Source organism: Panthera pardus, unplaced genomic scaffold, assembly GCF_024362965.1.
Source record: "Panthera pardus isolate Hobbes unplaced genomic scaffold, ASM2436296v1 HiC_scaffold_10, whole genome shotgun sequence".
Classification (NCBI taxonomy): Eukaryota; Metazoa; Chordata; class Mammalia; order Carnivora; family Felidae; genus Panthera; species Panthera pardus.
Window position 1 is genome coordinate 44288976 of NW_026526655.1, and position 19326 is coordinate 44308301.

A 19326-nucleotide genomic window follows, 5' to 3' on the forward strand; every position below is an offset into this window, starting at 1 on the left:
CACTGCTTAAGGTACAGACTTGTTGAATCACTACGCTATACACCTGAAACTAATGTAACACTGTATGTCTGCTATACTTCAACAAAAAATAATTTTAAAAAAGATATCATACCTTCAAAATACAGGGAACCTGGGGCGCCTGGGTGGCTCAGTCAGTTGAGCGGCCGACTTCGGCTCAGGTCATGATCTCACGGTCCGTGAGTTCAAGCCCCGCGTTGGGCTCTGTGCTGACAGCTCGGAGCCTGGAGCCTGTTTCGGATTCTATGTCTCCCTCTCTCTGACCCTCCCCCGTCCATGCTCTGTCTCTCTCTGTCTCAAAAATAAATAAACGTTAAAAAAAAAAATATATATATATATAGGGAACCTGATTATGTGGTAAATAAAATTAAAATGTGTGTTATTTTTACCCTATGGAAGCATAACAATAAAATCTTTTATTTTTTAATTTTTAAAAAAATTTTAATGTTTATTTTTGAGAGAGAGAGAGACAGAGCGTGTCTCAGAGAGAGACAGGGGAGGGGCAGACAGAGAGGGAGATGCAGAATCTGAAGCAGGCTCCAGGCTCCAAGCTGTTAGCACAGAGCCTGATGCGGGGCTGGAACTCACGAGCTGTGACAGACATCACGACCTGAGTCAAAGTTGGACGCTTAACCAACTGAGCCACCCAGGCACCCCAACAATAAAATTTTTTATTCAAACTCCCTCACAAAGGTGAGTTTGGGTTCCATTTCTCCAATAAACACAACTCCACATAAATTATCTTAAAACAGAATTACGAAGGCACTCATAATAGCTGCAGAAGCTTAACTATGCTGGAGACAGGCCTTGTTTACCTTGGGGCCAATTCTACCTTAACCTTGTCCCTAAAGTACCCAGTGCAGTTACAAGAGAAGAATTTGCCACATGGCTCATAGGGCCCCACTCCTCCACTGTTCCGGGGTTCCGGGGTTCCTCTGCTGGCCACATTCCTACTCTGCACCCCATGGGCAGAAGGGCCCACGGGGAGGCAGCTTGTGGAAAACAGAGGGCACCGAGCTGTGCAGTGGATGTCTGTCTACAGAGCCACACAGGCAGCTAACTACCACCTCAGGCTCCTTACTCACTTTCCCTTGGCACAGTTAGCCCACAAATCAGGCTTGTTGAGACAACACCAGTTCCTCTTTCTAGTTCTCCTTTTATCCTCCACAAAGCCAGGCCAGAGCTCCCTCTGGCCTCTGCTGACTCAGGAGGGCCAGTCTCCCACTCTACCCCAATCCCACTCTTGGCCTCAGATCAAAGCGTACCCTCAGAGTTATTCAAGTTGGACTTTCCGGTTTTCTATTTGCAAAATGTTCTCTGAATTTGTCTTCTCAAACACACACCGCGACAAATGTCAAAAAAGGTGTCTTAGCCCTCCTTTATTCAATCCTCTCTCATAACCTCTGGAATATGGTTTTTCTCAGAGCCTCAATTTCACTCCATCTGGCCCATCCTCTCCCATTCCACCCCTCCCCCGCTGCCTAAGTGCAGCAGCACCACCAGAACCTAAGGGAATACAGGGTTCTCTTTAACATCTCTGAGCCTCAAACCTCCCTTCCACACAATCATCAGCACATCCCCTGCTTAGCTGCATTTACATGACATTAGACCAAGCCGGAAGGAGGCTACTTTTAATACAACACTCTGGGTAGTTTTTGTGGGTACTGAGGTAGGGGTAGGGGTGTGGGTGTGCTGGGAGCTATTTAGAGCCACTGACTAGCAAGACAAGTTTCAATATCTATAGCAAATACATATTAATATATAGGCTCAAGGTTTAGTTGTTTAACATTTCAGTTATTTGTTTTGGTTTGGTTTTCTGCTTTGGGCTCTGCACCAATAAATCACTGTCGTAACAAATGACTCTGAGAGTTTCCAAAAGCTTCCTGGCCAACTAAATTAAGACAGTGCCACTTCACAAAGTGATAAATAAGTGTCTTCTAAATACGGAGAATGAAAACCCAACTACAAAGCAAATGTTAACTGAAATCATCGCTAGGGCCAAGTACTACACAAAGTGTGTCCTTTGGGATTTAGGGCAAAAAAAATCAGGCTATACAGGCCCTTTTAAAAAACCCAAACATAAAAAAAATAAATAAAAAATAAATAAATAAATAAATAACCCAAACATAACCTCATAAGGAAAAAAGAAAAGCACCCTCTTTCCATCACCCCATCCCACTTCCTTCAAGTAGTCAATGTCAACGGTTTGCGGACGGCGAGGCGTATGTGTGCCTGTATGCACCGTTAAGTATCTGCATATAAATCTTTTTCAAATGCCTTTTTCACTTAACTGTATCTTGATTCTTCCCGACAATGTATCAAAGTGGCTAACAGACACATTTACATTTATTCCATCTCTCCCTTTCCCTACAATGCAATTGCTAAGTCAAGACTTACTGAATATCAAAAGAAGTAAAACAAAAAATCCTGTCTGCCTAAAACTAAATTTATCTTTGATCATTTTCATGTACTTACACTTGCCTCCAACCTAAAAATGGTGAGAAATGGGTAAATATATTTGCATTAATATGCCTGCAATATAAATATTGATCTTACATAGAAAACTGTTACCATATGTAATATACGTACATTGAAATGTAGCTAATTTTCAAAGGCAGAAAGCAAAAGAGGGCACCCGCTTAGGTGGTGAGGCCCAATGGGTCCTGAATAAGGAGGCACACGTTGTGGAAACTTCCCAGGCTTTGGAGCCAGAAACATGGAGTCAAACCTAACTCCACCTCTCACCAATTATGTGGTTTGTGTACATTCTTTAACTCTTCTCAGCTTCCTTTTCGTCACTCACAATGCTGGGGAAAAGACTCATCTCTCAGAGATCTAGAAATTAAGTGTGTAAGATTGTGTTTTGAACATAGTTAAGTGCTCAAAAAATGCCTTATTACTGTCAACAATCCAGATGGACTTGGCGATCCAATACCTTGTACCACCGAACACATGCAAACCTTGCTGTTTTACCTTTGTGTTTTAGTTTGCCTTATTTGTATAGAAACAGAAAGAGCCTAAATTACTGTAAACATGCCTAGTAGCTTTAATGCCTTATTGAAACAGGATCCTCTGTCCTACTCCCCCAGTGTCATGCACTGGGCTAAACAGCAATGTCCCAGCCTCCTAAGCAATCCTAAATTTCACTTCCAACCTGTGATAAACACAAGCCATCTGACTATCACTAAGTAACTGAAAATATCTTGCATGTCTGCTAATGACCAGCAGCTTAATGTGTCAAAAGTCAATCTTCCCAATGACTAGGGTTCCTGTCCTCTCCTTTTAGTTAACAAACCATCGATGATGCATACACCTTTAGCTGGCTCCCAGTGTCTTAGGGTAGGGATGCCCTGCAGACACCAGGAATCTACTAAATACACATATGTTGTTGGTTAACTGTCCACCCATCCCTTATATCCATCTATATTGAAAAGGCTGGATTTCCACAAAATCCTGAACTTCTAGAACAATTAAAGGCAAACCTGGCCACCATACCATCCAACCATCTCCTTCTACATGTGAAAAAACTGAGGCTGGGGAAGATGTGATGTGCCCAAGGACATACAACTATGTAGACACCAATAGGAATTAGAAACTCAACGCCTTAATTTAAGGTTTTTTCTTACAACAATTAGGCAGGGTTTTTTTTCTGCTCCAGGAGCTCTGTAAGATGTTTACTAAATATTTTTGGATGAAAAGGAAATGTTTGTGGCTGTGAATGTGTATGGGAGAGGCAAAATGCACCGTGTACCTGCCTTAAGGGTAATTAACCCACCAGTCTCTCTACGTGGGGAAGAGGTAGATGAAGGGGTAAGTTGCGTTTGAAATTTTTCAGTATCCTACTTAAATTTAACAGCGAGCTATGTAGGGAATAAATAGGACCGAGAAAGGCTAGTAACCCCCATTAGCACCTCCAAGAGCTCTAGGGACATGTTACACCATGTTAGACTTAAGTAAAGAAGCAGGAGGTGGTAGCAGGCATGGGGTGGGGTGCGGGGGGGGGGGGTGCGGGGGAGGTATATTTTTGTATTTTTTTCACCTGGGGAATCAGACGCTGTCAATTTCCTCCCCGCACACGGGCGGCCACGTTCTTTCACTGGGGCCGTACGGAGGTTCTCGCCTCCTCCTTTCCCCCAAGGATGTTTATGGCAAGGGCGCCGGTGGGAGCGGGCGGAGAATGGCCTGGCCTTCGGGGCCCAGCCCTCTGCCTGCACCCCCACCCCCACCCCCTGCTGCTGCCTGCGCCCGGCTAGGGCTCCCTCCGGCAGCGCCTTTGTTTTCCCTACTCCAGTTACGTTTGCGGAAGTGCTGCCAGCGCCGGGCGCCGGGGGTGCCGGCTGCTGCCTCCCCAGCGCCCTATAAAGATGACAGCCGACACAGAAGCCGAGGGGAGGGAGGCTAGGAAGGAGGGAGGGAGGCTAGGAAGGAGGGAGGGAGGGAGCGACGGGCGAGCGGGACTGGGAACCGAGACACCCACACCTGCCCGCCCCGGGAGCAGCGCCTCCGAGGCCCCCTTCCCCCGACAGCAGGTGTGCACGCGCCGGAGGGGGGCTCTCCGCCTTCAGGCCCGGCCCCCGCAGGGGAAAGCTTGGGTGGGGCTGCTGGGCCGCCCCCGCCGAGCGCCCCCTCCCCGCGCACCGGGCCCCGACTCACCTGCTGCGGGCGGCGCTGGCGTTCAGCTGCGCGGGGCGCGGGGAGCCATCTCCCCCCGGCACGGGGCGGCGGCTTGGGGCGCCGGGGCGGCGGCTGTCGGGGCGTCGCGCACCATCTCGGGCGGGTCGCTGGCTCCTCGGGGGCTGCGGCGGGCGGGGCGCGGCCGAGGGATGCGGGCCGATTGGGGCGACCCGCAGCGGCGAACCGAGCGCACCCTCCGGGGCGACCTTTCCTCCTCCTCCTCCACGGCCGGGTGCCTCCGCCGCTGGCTACCAGCTGGACCCGCTTCAGGGCTGAGCGCCGAGCACCCGCCGCCAGGTGCAGCGCTCCGCCTCCTGCGGCGGCGGCGGATGCGTCGGCGGCCGCTCCTCCCGGCCTCCCGCCCGCCCCGCCGGCCCCGGGGGACCGCCGGAACCAGCCTTGTCGGGGAAGCGCGCAGGGCTGGGGAAAGCAGACGCAGGTTCTATCCCCGCACCCCAGCCGACCCCACCCCGCCCCGGCTCCCTCCCCAGGCTAGTGATGCAGGCCTCGCTCCCGGGGGAGGGTGCGGGGAGGAGATGGCGGCCTGCTTGGGAATCTACATCCTTGGCGTTTATCGAGCGCTTATTAAGCGCAGACACAGTGCTGACGCTCTTAGGGAGCTATCTCAGAGCCTCTGGTCCCGAGCGTGGCAGACTGTCCTCAGTTGACCAGGGAGAGAGGAAGGGGGCAGGGGACTGGAGGCAAACGGCATGGGTTTCTGGACTCGCGGGGGTAGGATACACAGGAGCTACATCAGCGTTTCAAATTGGGAAGGTGTTACTGAGTATCTGGCGCGTTGCTGAAGGAGGTAACCGCGCGTGTCGCACTAAGAACGTAATGCAAGTTGTATTTCTGGTTAGACCCGCTGGGAAGGTGGGGAGAGTGGAGTGGTTGTAAAAGGTAGCATTCCCTCTGTAAGTATTTTTGTGAGCCCTTGATGGGCTCAGGGGGTGCCACGTAGCGTTCGCAGGGAGCTTCTGGTCTTGTCCTGGCAATAAACAACAACGATAATGGCAACTTACACTTATGAACATTTCTAATATATGAAACACTGTTTAAGGGCCATTTAACCTTACCATAGTCCTAAAGGTACAGATAGTACTATTACTTAGAACTGATAAAACCGAGGCTGAAGTTTAATGTGACCTATCCAAAAATCACTAAATAAAAGGGAGAGAAGTCTTCTTTCATTTCCAGGATTTAACCACGAAATCCTATTGATGAGATATGATGAGAAACTTTGGGATTTGAGGTCCCTATTTAGAGATAAATTAATAAAACAAAATTACGAATACAAGTCACTGTAGCCCCTCCTGGACCCCAGGAAGAGTTCTGAAGCCTAAGCGACATTAGCCTCATGATAAATCTAGTCGCAGTACTTTTGCAGAAAAGCAAAACAAAGGCCGTGAATGCTGAAATTTCAAATGAAAGAGATTAGGTGGTTGTTAGAGAATGAGATATTTGGGTCTAGCATGGCCTTTAGACGGCTTCCTACTGCATTATTGGAACGGACAGCTCACAAAGTATCCAGTTGGTAGCTATCATGATAGAATTACCATCCTCTTCTGTCTAGCTATTAAAGAAGCAACCTTAAAAAGTGGGGAGAGGAAAGTGAACAGATTCCACATCTAACACCGTTCACGTTCTCTCCTACATATGGAAGGAGGGGGAAAGGAGAACAGGAACAAATTGTAGGAAAATAGGGTAGTTCTTAAACCAAAGATGCTCAAAGGCAGGTCCATGTTGAAAAGTGAAGCCAAATCATCCTAGAGATGTAAGCTGGTGTTTCTATTTCAAGTAGGACGGGATAGCCTCAAGGGTCAGCATAGCAGAAAATCTTGTTTTCATTGGCCCTGTTTGGCAGGATTTTTTTTTTCCTGGCAGCCCCCTCCCTTTTCAGTATAAGATGCACACATGCACCAAAGAAAAGTCTGCTACCCTTCATCTCCCTACCCCCGTGGGGTACCGAATGGGTGTTGTGGTTAGCTTCCAAGTACACTGCCAGGTGGGCTATCCCAGAGGTCCCTGCACAGAAAGGTTCCCCAAATTAAGATGTTGATGTCACATGCTTTTTGAATCAATTTACAATACAGGGTAAGAAACCAGGGGGAAAAGAGAGGGTAGATTAACACACTTAGGATAGGGTACACGTGAGGTGGTATGTTTTATGAAATGTGCCTTTCTCTCCCCTTCTCTCCTTGATTCAGCCTTCCTTGTGTTGTTGGTGGGGTTACAAGGACCATCACTGAGGTGCAACAAGGGGACTTGCCAGATAGGAGATGCCTGGTGCCAGAGCCAACATATGCTTTCTGTACTAAGGCACAGGAACCAGGTGTCTGGCCACCGTTCCTGCTCACCATTTAGCCTGACCAGTAGCTATGGCTTTTAACTGCATTTGTCAGGCAAAGAACAAGTGGAAGCCATGCAGGTATTACCAGTGAGTAGTGATTTTAGCCTTTTTAACCATTTTAATGTATTATTCCTAATATTGAGTGTCTCATGTGCTTCCTGAATGTTTATTGCATCAAGAGTATTTGGTGCGTACTTGGACCTTCTATCCTTTCCTCTGTGTTCAGTTCACATACATACTATGTACTTTCTCTCACAAGCTATTTGCTTCTACTTCAGTTTTATATTTCCCCCTTATAATGTTTGTGTCTCCTATTTCCTTTGGCAGAATTTATTATTCTTAAATAACAAAGCAAACACATCACTATATGTGATAATAATAATAATAGCTAATACAGGACTTACCCTGATGCCAGGCACTTTCCATATATTCATTCATTTAATTCTTACAAGAGTCACATACAAGTAGCTACTGTTATTATCCCATTTTACAAATGAGAAAACCGGTGCCTGTAAAAGTTAAGTGACTTGACCAAGGTCACACCACTAAGTGGTGGAATCCACACGCAAACCAAGGTCATCCAGCTTCAGGGCCCCGGCTCTTAACCAGACCTTCTTCACTCTTAGAAATATTTAGAAATAACCTATATTCACATGTGGAGGGTTGGGGGTTTTACATACATGCAAATGGTGTCATCCGCTTTTCTCTGTCCACCTGTTAGCATCATTGGACACAACAGTAGTCCCCCTTATCAGCGGTTTTGCTTTCCTGAGTTTCCATTACCCGAGGTCTAACCAAGGTCTGGAAGCACATGATCCTTAATAGTAGCCTATGGTACGTTGCAAGGCCTATATCGTTCACCTCACTCTGTCTCCTCACTTAGGCATTTTATCATCTCTCATCATCACAAGGAGGGTGAGTACTATCCAATATTTTGAAAGAGACACCACATTCACATAACTTTTATTACAGTATACTGCTCTAATTGTTCTATTTTAGTATTGGTTAATGTTGTTTATCTCTTACTGTGCTTAATTTATGAATTAAACTTTATCATAAATTTGTATGCATAGGAAAAAACAGTATAGAGTTTGGTACTATCCGCGCTTTTTTTTTTCACCACTTTTTTTTTAAGTTTATGTATTTATTTTGAGAGAGAGGGAGAGTAAGGGAGAGAGAGAATCCCAAGCAGGCTGTGTGCTGTTAGCACAGAGCCAGATATGGGGCTCTATCCCATGAACCTGGAGATCATGACCTGAGCCTAAATCAAGAGTCAGATGCTTAGTTGACTGAGCCACCCAGGGCCCCCATCTGTTTTCAAGCATCCATTCAGGGTCTCAAAGTTTATCCCCTGTCGATAAGGGAGGACCTACTGCATTGACTATTCCCTCCTTGAAACTCTCCCTTCCTCTGATTTTTGTGACCCACGTCCCCTGGGTTTTTCTTTTCCTCTTTAGCCACTCCCCTTTGTATACAACACTTGTCTTTTGTTCTAGGCCTTTCTTTCTTCTGTTTTTTTGTTTTTGTTTTTGTTTTTTCCCTGTGCTTGCTCTTCCCTATGCTTCTCTGGGGCAGCTTTTCTCCTGAGTGCCAGATCCATGTAGCCAATTGTCCAGTAGGTTGTTTCACAGGCCCTGAGTCCCACATCAGCCCTTCGTTGGCTTCTGCCCCTCTCCACTCACTCTTACTTCTGGATTCCCAAATGGTCATCCACCCAGTTGTACAGGTGCCTCATACTTGACACCCCTTTCACCCTTACCCTCATACTCACTGTATTCGTTTCTTATTGCTGCGATACTAAATTACCACACACTTAGCAGATCAAAGCAACACAAATTTACTGTCTTATAGTCTAGAAGTCTGAAGTCCAAAATGGGTGTTACTGAGCTAAAATCAAGGTGTCTTCAAGTGTCTTCCATCTGTAGACTTTACGGAAGAACCCCCTGCTTTACCTTTGCAGATTCTCAAGGTTGCTCACATTCATTGGCTTATGGAAGGAGCCTTCCTTCCATCTTCAGAGCCCCCCACTCTAACTTCTGCTTCAGTTGTGACATTGCTTCCTGGCTCTGACCTTCCATGCCTCCTTCCTTTAAGGACCCTTGTGATGACACTGGGTTCATCCTGATAATCCAGGATAGTCTTCTCCTATCAGGAGCCTTAACTTTTTTGTTTTTTGAGTTTTTATTTAAATTCCAGTTAGTTAACATACAGAGTAATATTAGCTTCAGGTGTAGGATTTAGTGATTTATCACTGGCATATAGCACCCAGTACAAGTGCCCTCCTTATTACTTATCACCCATTTGGCCCATCCCCCACCCACCTCCCTTCTGGTAACCATCAGTTTCTTCTCTATAGTTAAGAGTCTATTTTTAAGAGCCTTAACTTAATCACACCTGCAAATTCCTTTTGGCCTTGTAAGGTGACATATTCACAGGTTCCTGGGATGAGGACGTTGGCATCCCTAGGGGGCAATGACTTTGCCTGCCACACCCAGTCAACACCAAGCCCTCTGGAGACCATCTTTCAGAATATCTCAGGAATTTGTCTTCTGTTTTCTGTCCCTGTTTTAAGCTCATCCATGAGGTTCTCTCCTCTACCTTATAATAACCATTTATTGGGCCTCTTTGCTTTAATGTGTGCTCTCATCCAATCAGTTTTCCTATTGCAACCCAAATAATGTTTAAAAACATCTGACCTATGTCACTTCTTTGCAGTCTCACGGTGCTGCATAATACCATGGGAGACCACTCATATTGTGTCAGGCCTCCTAGATGTGGTACCAGCAGACCTTACTCCTCTACTTAAATCCCATCCAAAGTCCCTTGACCATAACAAAGAGATTCAAAATTCTAGTAGTTAAATATGATTAAAACAATTTTTTCTCATGTAACCATCTATAAGTAGGCAGGCCAAGGTTATTAGTGTGTCCCCATCATCCATACAACACATGGATTCCATCTCTCCAAGGTGACTCCTTTAGGTCCCACCATTCCCAGTACATGGGATGGGGAAGCATAAGCCCAGTCACTTAAAGGGAAGCCCCAGTGTTTGTACACATCGTATCCATGCATTTCCCCTTGGCGGAAATGGTCACATATCTACATCTAGGTGCAAAGGAGGGAAGTCTAGTTTAGCTGAGCAGCCATATGCACAGCTAAATTCTATTACTACAAAAGAAATGGTGAGTAGATTTGGGAAGTCAACGAGCAGTCTTGCACAGGCAGGAAAACAAGGTACTATGCAAAAGAAAAATGGAGGGGTGTAATTTAGATTGGAGGATATGAAAGTCCTCTGAGGAAGTAGTAAACTAAGACCTGAGGAGAGGGCCGGGAAGAGTTCTGGGCAGACCTTGCCCCACAGAATAGGCAGCTCTGAGGCAGCAAAGAGTTCAGCTTTGGTGTTTATAGCAGCACTTTCAACGATAGCCGAATTATGGAAAGAGCCTAAATGTCCATCAACTGATGAATGAATAAAGAAATTGTGATGTATATACACAATGGAATACTACTTGGCAATGAGAAAGAATGAAATATGGCCTTTTGTAGCAACGTGGATGGAACTGGAGAGTGTTATGCTAAGTGAAATAAGTCATACAGAGACAGATACCATATGTTTTCACTCTTATGTGGATCCTGAGAAACTTAACAGAAGACCATGGGGGAGGGGAAAGAAAAAAAAAAGTTAGGGAGAGAGCCAAACCATAAGAGACTCTTAAAAACTGAGAATAAACTGAAAGTTGATGGGGAGTGGGAGGGAGGGGAGGATGGGTGATGGGCATTGAGGAGGGCACCTGTTGGGATGAGCACTGGGTGTTGTATGGAAACCAATTTGACAATAAATTTCATATTAAAAAAAAAGTGAGTGGGGAGCTAAAGGTAAATGTCAAGAGATTAGGTTGGAGAAGTTGGCCGAGGCAGTTTAGGCAGAAACCTGTGCCTCCTGTTAAGCATTTTGGATTTCAATTTACATTCAATGGGATCCATTGAGGGACATTTAAGAGGTCTGATTTGTACCTTTAAAAGATCCGGAAGTGGCTATTATGTGAAGAATGGCACTGAGAGGACAGAAGGAAGTGAGACTCATTTAGAAAACAGCCATTGGTGAGAAGAGAGATTAACAGTAGCTTAGAGCAGAGTGGTAGCGATGGGGCTGGAGAAAGTGGATGGATTTGAGACAGAGTGTTTGGAAATGTATCAGCACACTTGGTGATGTTTTGGGTGTGGGAGGCAAGGGAAAGGAGGCGGCAAGAATGACTCACAAGTTTCTGGCTCACGCAAACTGGGTGGATGGTGATAACCTTTACTGAGAGGGAGAAGACTGTGGGAAGAGCGGGTTGGAGGGAAGAAAAGAAGAGTTCGCATTTTGGCATACTGCATTGAGATGCTTGTAAGACATGCAGGTGGAACTGTGAAGTAGGCAATTAAATATATGAGTCTAAAGCTCAAAAGAGAGGGCTGGGCTCAGCAGGTATCAGCACTGAGGTGCTGTGTATAATCATGGGAATGAAGGGGATCACCTGGAGAGAGAATATATGCGAGAATCTTTGAAAAAGTCAGTTGGTGTGGGAGGAGGGACAAAGAAGGATCAGCCATAGAAGGAGGAGGAAATTCAGAAAGGTATTGTCACTGAAGCCTAGAGAAGTTTTTTTTAAGCAGGATTGAGTAGATACCACTCCAGCTTCCTTCCTTCAGATGCCATATAAAAACATTATATCCCTGTAGACTAGGCTTTTTGCCCTTTAAGGGCTTCATGTACCTGGTGCCTTCTCTAATATGGCACTTACAAAATAGCATTTTAATGACTTGTTTGTCTTCCATGGTGGACCATGAGCTCCTTAAAAACCGGGAACAGGGGCGCCTGGGTGGCTCAGTCGGTTAAGCATCCGACTTCAGCTCAGGTCACGATCTCGCAGTCCGTGAGTTCAAGCCCCGCGTCGGGCTCTGGGCTGATGGCTCAGAGCCTGGAGCCTGCTTCCGATTCTGTGTCTCCCTCTCTCTCTGCCCCTCCCCCGTTCATGCTCTGTCTCTCTCTGTCTCAAAAATAAATAAAACGTTAAAAAAAAATTAAAAAACAACAACAACAACAAAAACCGGGAACAACATGTCTTGTTCGAGAGTTGTATTATTTGTGTTAGCATAGTAACAGTCAACATATGGTGGTTCAAACACGATGAAAGTGTTTCCCTCCCTTATAAAAGTTTACATAAATAGGTGGCTCAGTGGTGTTGGGGACCAGGAGGTTTATGTTCCTTTGATCTTATTGTTCTGTCACTTTCAACATAAAGCTCTCATCTCAAACTCCAACATGCCTTCTCCAACTCTTCCCATCGTATTCACATTCCAGTCATCGAGAAAGAGAAACGAAGGGGAAGGCATGTTCCTTTCTTTTAAGAACATGGCTAGAAGGTACATATTACACTTAAATCCCAGTGGCAGAACTCAGTGTTCAGCCATATCTAGCTGCAAGGAAGCCTGAGAAATATAGTCTTTAGTGGCATATGCACAGATTAAAATTCTATTACCATGACCAGTGGACAGAATAGATACTAGATGCAACTAGCAGCCCTCCCATACCCCTGTTACTGCATCACAGAAGCTGACTCATAGAATTGGCTTGTATGAGCATAGAGAAAGGTGGGAGGATAAACACCAAGCTTTGGAGATTGGTGGTCTCATGTGGGAGGAAACGGAAGGGCCATGGAGGGAGAGGTGATAAATATTTGTCAGATAAATGGATGATAATAAATGTATAAATTGTAGGTGACAAGTGTTGGTTCCTTTTAGCTCCCGTTGCCACCATCCCTTCTTTCCTTGGCTTTGGCTTCATGGAGAAAGTGCTATTTATACTAGACTCAAAAGATGGCTGAGGTGCCTGGGTTGGTTGAGCATCCAGCTCTTGGTTCTGGATCAGGTCATGATCTCATCGTTTCATAGTTTCAACCCTTGTGTCGGGCTCTGTGCTGGCAGTGCCTGCTTGGGATTCTCTCTTTCTCCATCTCTCTCTGCCTCTCCCCCACTCTCACTGTCTCTCTCAAAAGGTAAATAATTTAACCCACTTATCTATATGTATCTATTTTTTTTTTAAGTGGCCTAAAATATAAATAGGAAAGACGGCTAACTTCTAGAAATCCTTTATTATGGTATCCTTTTGCTTAATTCTCAGAATTTTCCAGGTGGGTAAGCATATCAACCTACAAATAATGATACTGTAGTCTCTTTTCCAATATTTATATCTGTTTTTGAAAATATCATTACATTGATGAAACAATCATAAATACTCATGATGATCAATAGTTGTCCCCTTGTGTTATTACTTTTTTTTTTTTTACTATGAGTGCCCCTCTTGCTTCACTATTGAGAATAAGACTAGCTAGTACTTTGAGGTATATAATTTTTCATTAGGTTACTAAAATATCCCTCTGTATATTTATCAAGTTTAAATAAGAGTTTATGACACAGTAAGAGTTTTTTAAATTGTAATAGGTGTTTGAATGTAATTTTCTTCATGTATTTTCAAAGATGTTTTCTTGTCTGTTCACAGTCCAGTAGCACATCATCATCATATGTGTTTGTTAGACAATAATAAATTCACTGGAGTGTACCATAAAGTTAAGCCCCAGATATACAAGGAAACATAAAATTCAGGTCTTTTCCATCAAGAGGCTTGTGATTTACTTACTAGCAGAGACATGGCTTAAAAAAGATTGATTATAGGGGCACCTGGGTGGCTCAGTCAGTTGAGCGACCGACTTCGGCTCAGGTCATGATCTCACGGTTTGTGAGTTCAAGCCCCGGCATCGGGATCCGTGCTGACAGCTCAGAGCCTGGAGCCTGCTTCTGATTCTGTGTCTCCCTCCCTCTCTCTGCCCCTCCCTCACTCATGCTCTGTCTCTCTCTGTCTCAAAAATAAATAAACATTAAAAAAAATCTAAAAATAAAAGATTATTATAGGAGGTAGCATATCCTATGAGTGGCACACAGATGAACATTTCAAAAATATCACTTCCATCTTGTTCCTTTCCAATTAAGAAAAATTCATTAGATTTTTATGGCTTAATGCATAAAGTTCCAAATTTTTCACCACCTTCAGTCAAACAGTAAGTCTTGCCAATTTTATTTCCTTGTCATTCTGTAACATGCTTCATCTTGCCCGTCCCTACCTATACTACTCTAAGGTCTTCATGAAAAAGTGTCCAAAATGGCTTCCCTGTCTCCAGCCTTGAAAATCTGTCCAACACAAACAAAGGCACTAAATGTGGATCACAGTTACATAATTTTTTTAAAGTATACTTATTTCTTAATCTTTTTAAAAAAAATCATTATTTTTATTTATTTTTTGAGAGACTGTGCATGCACACAAGCAGGGGAGGGGCAGAGGTAGAGAGAGAGAGAGGGAGGGAGGGAGGGAGGGAGGGAGAGAATGAGAGAATCTTAGGCAGGCTCCACGCCCAGTGCAGAGCCTGATGCAGGGCTCAGTTTCATGACCTCGAGATCATGACCTGAGCTGAAATCAAGAGTTGGTTGTTTAACCACTTGAGCCACCCAGGTGCCCTTTATTTCTTAATATTTAAATCTTTTTCTTAGAGTATATGACCTGTAGAAGGTCATAAGGGTACAAATTCAATAAACCATAAGAGTAAAATTCAGTAATTTATAATAAATGTAATAAAAACTCTGTGTTATCACTACCACTAGCAGGAAATTGAATATTACCAACACCACAAAAGGTCCCCCTGTAACCCTTACAAATTACTACCCCACCCTTCTCCCCAAAGGTAACCATCATTCTCATTTGTAATCCCACAGATTTGTTTTGCCTGTTTTAGAACTTTATATAAAAGGAATCAACGTATGTAGTCTTTTATATTTGATTTCTTTTGCTCAAAATTACATTGCTGTCTGTAGTTACTTCATTTCCAGTATACAAAGATGCCACATTATTTTTTTTATTCTTCAGTTGCTGGACATTTGGATTATTTACATTCCTTCACAATTATAAATAATGCTGCCATGAACATTGCTGTACTTGTTTTTTGGTTCACATATATATGAATTTCTATCCTATATACCTAGAAGTGTAATTGCTAAATTATAGAATATGTAGGTTTTCACCTTTATTAGTTAGTACCAAAAAGATTCCCAAGGGGGTTTCAGGAATGTATACTCCTTGCCCTGACTTGGTATTTTCAGTCTTCTTTTTTTTTTTTTTTTTTTTTAAATCTTTTATTTTGAGATAAATTTTGAAATAAATTTATACTTACAGGGAAATTATAAAAATAGAACAGAGAGCTCAACCAGCTTCCTCCAATGCTAGCATCTTACATAATGATAGTACAATGATCAAAACAAAGACACTGACATTGCTGAACCCTGATACAGATGCTATTTGGATCTCACTGGTCTTTCCACCAACATCCTTTTTTCTGTTCCAGGATCGAATCCCGGATTGTACATAACACTTGTGTCTCCCTAGTCTCCTTCAATCTGTGATTGCTCCTCAATTTTCCCTGTTCCTTCCTTTACCTTGTTATTAGTACTAGGATACTAGTCAGGTAGTTTATAGAATGATTCTCAATTTAGTTTTACTGATACTTTCTCATGGTTAGAGTGAGGCCATATCTTTGGAGGAAGAATGTCACTGAGGTATGTGCCCTTCTCAGATCATATCAGGAAGCACACACATCCTATGATATTAATCTTGATCCCTTGAGAAGGGTAATGTCTACTAGATTTCTCTCTTTCACTTTCTAATCAACAGTATTTGGAAGGAGACACTTTGATGCTTAATGCAAATATGCCATTTCCTCTTAAACCTTTGTTCATTCATTTTAGCTTCCATTGGTTGTTCCTACTGGCAGCTTTTATTACTGTGATGTTCTAATGGAGATTTCCTATTTTCCTTATTACCTATACACTTATTAATTGGAATTCTCTTGCAGAAAAGAGTTTTCCCTTCTTCTCCACTTATTTACTTATTTATTTGTATCAGTATTGACTCATGGATATTTATTCTATTCTTTGACTTAAAATTCAATTTTTTCATTATTTATTTTCATTCTCAAATTGTTCTGTATTTAGCCATTGGGTATTCTTTTCAGGTTGACTTCTGTGATTTTTTTCAGGGTGGAAGTTGAGTATAATTTATTTACAGCAGAATTTTAAACATATAAATAACCATGAACTTCGGCAAAATATTTTCTAAAATCAGTCCTCACGTTAGTTGCTTCATAAACTTATTTTTTTTAATTGTGGTAAAAAATGCATAACATAGGATTTACCATTGTAACTATTTGAAGCACATAGTTTGGTAGCATTAAGTGTGTTCACATTGTTGTGCAACCATCACCATCATCCATCCTTATAGCTGTTTCATCTTCTGAAACTGAAACTACAAACATATTAAGCAATAACTTCCATCTTCTCCTCCTTTCAGACCCTGGAACCCATCATTCTACTTTATGAATTTGACTACTCTAGGTACTTTATATAAGGGAAATCATACAGTATTTGTCCTTTTGTGTCTGGCTGGGTTCACTTAGCATGATTTTCTCAGGGTTCATCCATGTTGTAGTGTGTGTTGAAATGTCTTTCCTTTATAAGGTTGACTAATATTCCATTTTAGTATATACCACATTGTGTTTATTTCTGTGCCTGTTTGTTTGTTTGTTTGTTTTTAGGAGCTTCGGCATCACAAGATGCTCTAGACCCATCTCACGTATTCCAGCACTAGAACCAACTTCTCCAAAGAGCTGTCTTTTTGTTGAAGGATGGTGTTTAGAAACCAACTGATTGTGGCCATTATAACTGGGATATCACTGCTTCTAGGCCCTATCAGTGGACGGAGTAGGAAACGTATGTATGTTTACTAATCCATTTATCCATACATGTCTGCATTTATTTCTGTACCTGTCTAACTGTATATATAATTAAAAACAAAACAGCACATGAGTTCATACTGATACTTTCAATTCCAATCCAGCTTATTTATAACTATTTGTGCTTATTTATAACTTTCTTTGCCAGTGAGAAACCTGGCTTGCTTTATCTACAAGAGACTTACTTATTTATCCCAAGTCAGTATGCATGATTCAAATAGTTTAAGTAGTTTCACTAATACCCCAGAGAAGTAAGTTTACCAACTAGAGTACAGTGTGTGTGTGTGTGTGTGTGTGTGTGTGTGTGTGTGTGTGTGTGTTTTAATGTTTATTTATTTTTGAGAGAGAGAGAGAGACAGACAAAGAGACAGAGCACGAGGGTGGGGAGGGGTAGAGAGAGAAGGAGACACAGAATCCAAAGCAGTCTCCAGGCTTTGAGCTACCACACAGAGCCTGATGCAGGGCTCAAGCTCACAGACCGTGAGATCATGACATAAGTCGAAGGTGGACACTTAACCAGCTGAGCCCCCAGGTCCCCTGAGCACAGTGTTTTGGAAATTTTTTGATTAGCCTTACAATATCCAGTTAAAACACTGTTTTCCAAAGCTCCTTAGGTCAGTTCCTTTCTTATCAACCTTTCAACGTGGTTACTCGTGTATAACGCGATTAGATTAATTTGTAATGCAATTGGAATCACTTGCCAAAATGTTGCATTTTATCTTGAATTGCCCTCCCACATTCTATTTTTTATTTACATACAATAGGATTCATTAATTTTGGTGGATTGTTCTGTAGCTTTTTAAAAAATGCAAAGAGTCATGTACCTATCAGCTCAGCAACGGAAAGAACAGTTCCATCCCTTAAAAATGCCCTTGTGCTATGTCACTTTGTACTTAACCCCCCTAACTCCTGGCAACCACTTATCCTAACAGTGCCTATAGATTGCCTTTTCTAGAATGTCATGTAAATGGAATCATACAAAATGTAACCTTTTAGGTCTGACTTCTTTCAGTTAGCAAATTCTGTTTAGGATCCACTGAATCAATCATTTATTCCTTTTATTGTTGAGTAGTGTTCCATTTCATCCACTCACTGATTGAAGGATATCTGAGCTGTTTCCAGTTATTGGTTATTATTAATAAGACTTCTGTAAATGTGTGTATACACATTTTGTGTAAAGAAAGGCTTTCGGTTCACTCGAGTAAATACATAAGAGTGGAGTTGCTGGGGCACGTGGGGCACATATTTAAGTTTATAAGAAATAGCCAAACCGTTTTCGGTGCAGCTGTGACATTGGCATTTTTTGCCAGCAATACGTGGCAAGACTTTGCCAGCACTTGTCATTTACAATGTGTTTATTTTAACCCTTCTAATAGGTGTGCAGGGCATATCATTACGGTTTTCATTTGCCTTTCCCTACAACTAAAAATATTGTGCATCTTTACATATGCTTATATTTCTCTTCTTTGGTAAGGTGTCAAATCTTTCACCCATTTTTTAAAAATTGAATACATTTAGGCAACTTTATTTTTATTTTATTTTATTTTATTTTATTTTAGAGAGAGCGAGAGAGCATGCAAGTAGAGAAGAGGGGCAAAGGGGAGAGACAGAGAGAGAGAGAGAGAGAGAGAGAGAGAGAGAGAGAAGAGAAGAATCCCAAGCAGGCTCCATGCTCAGTGCAGAGCCCCCATTGTGGGGCTTGATTCCAGGACCCTAGAATCATAACCTGAGCCAAAATCAAGAGTGGATGCTCAACTGACTGAGCCACTCAGGCACCCCTAGGCTACTTTTATTAAAATGAAAACAAACAAAAAAAAGGCTTTCTAAGTACCAGGCACTTTGGCATACATTAGTAAATTGGGAATGGGGATAGGATACAGAAATGAATTCAGAGGCATGGTATCTACCTTCAAGGAACCAATTGTCTAATGAGGGAGGCACTATATAAAGAAATCACTGTAATTATAAGCACAAGAAGGTTTTGATTGCTACCACCTAGTTCCCAGGAACTAGGACCTATGACAGGGACTTAATATATACAGATGCTGATATATATGCACAAACTCTAATTTTTACAACATTTTAAGGTAGTTACTACTATTCTCATTTTGCAGAAGAAAAAAGTGAGGTCACCGATTTTAAACTCTCTAAGGTCACATAGCTAGATTGATGAGAACATGCTATCCATTATATCTTGTTAGGTTTCTTTTGAGGCTTAGGAACATTTCTGTTGGAAAGTTTATTTAAAAGAAATAAATATTTCTTTTTTTAAAGTGAAGTATAATTGACCTACAATATCCTATTAGTTTCAGGTGTAGATCATACTCATTCAATATTTTTCTGCATTATGAAATGATCCCCATGATAAATTTAGTTACTATCTGTTACCTTACAAAGCTATTACAATAT

The 19326-nt window shown here is 42.7% G+C and overlaps 2 protein-coding genes across 5 annotated transcripts in view; one reads left to right on the forward strand and one right to left on the reverse strand.

Moving 5' to 3' along the window:
• MFSD6 (major facilitator superfamily domain containing 6) overlaps positions 1 to 4783 on the reverse strand; it is a 78103-nt gene extending 73320 nt beyond the window's left edge. For 2 of the 3 annotated variants that reach the window (XM_053906902.1, XM_053906906.1), the window contains exon 1: positions 4058 to 4079. The gene's annotated coding sequence lies outside the window, so the exon portion shown is untranslated. Of the gene's footprint in view, positions 1 to 4057; positions 4080 to 4671 lie in introns of those variants that run through there. The other variant, XM_019462317.2, reaches the window with a different exon arrangement.
• NEMP2 (nuclear envelope integral membrane protein 2) overlaps positions 1 to 19326 on the forward strand; it is a 143680-nt gene that overhangs the window by 105113 nt on the left and 19241 nt on the right. The window contains exons 13-14 of one of the 2 annotated variants that reach the window (XR_008423680.1): positions 6900 to 7120; positions 16720 to 16894. The gene's annotated coding sequence lies outside the window, so the exon portion shown is untranslated. Of the gene's footprint in view, positions 1 to 6899; positions 7121 to 16719; positions 16986 to 19326 lie in introns of those variants that run through there. The other variant, XR_002083757.2, reaches the window with a different exon arrangement.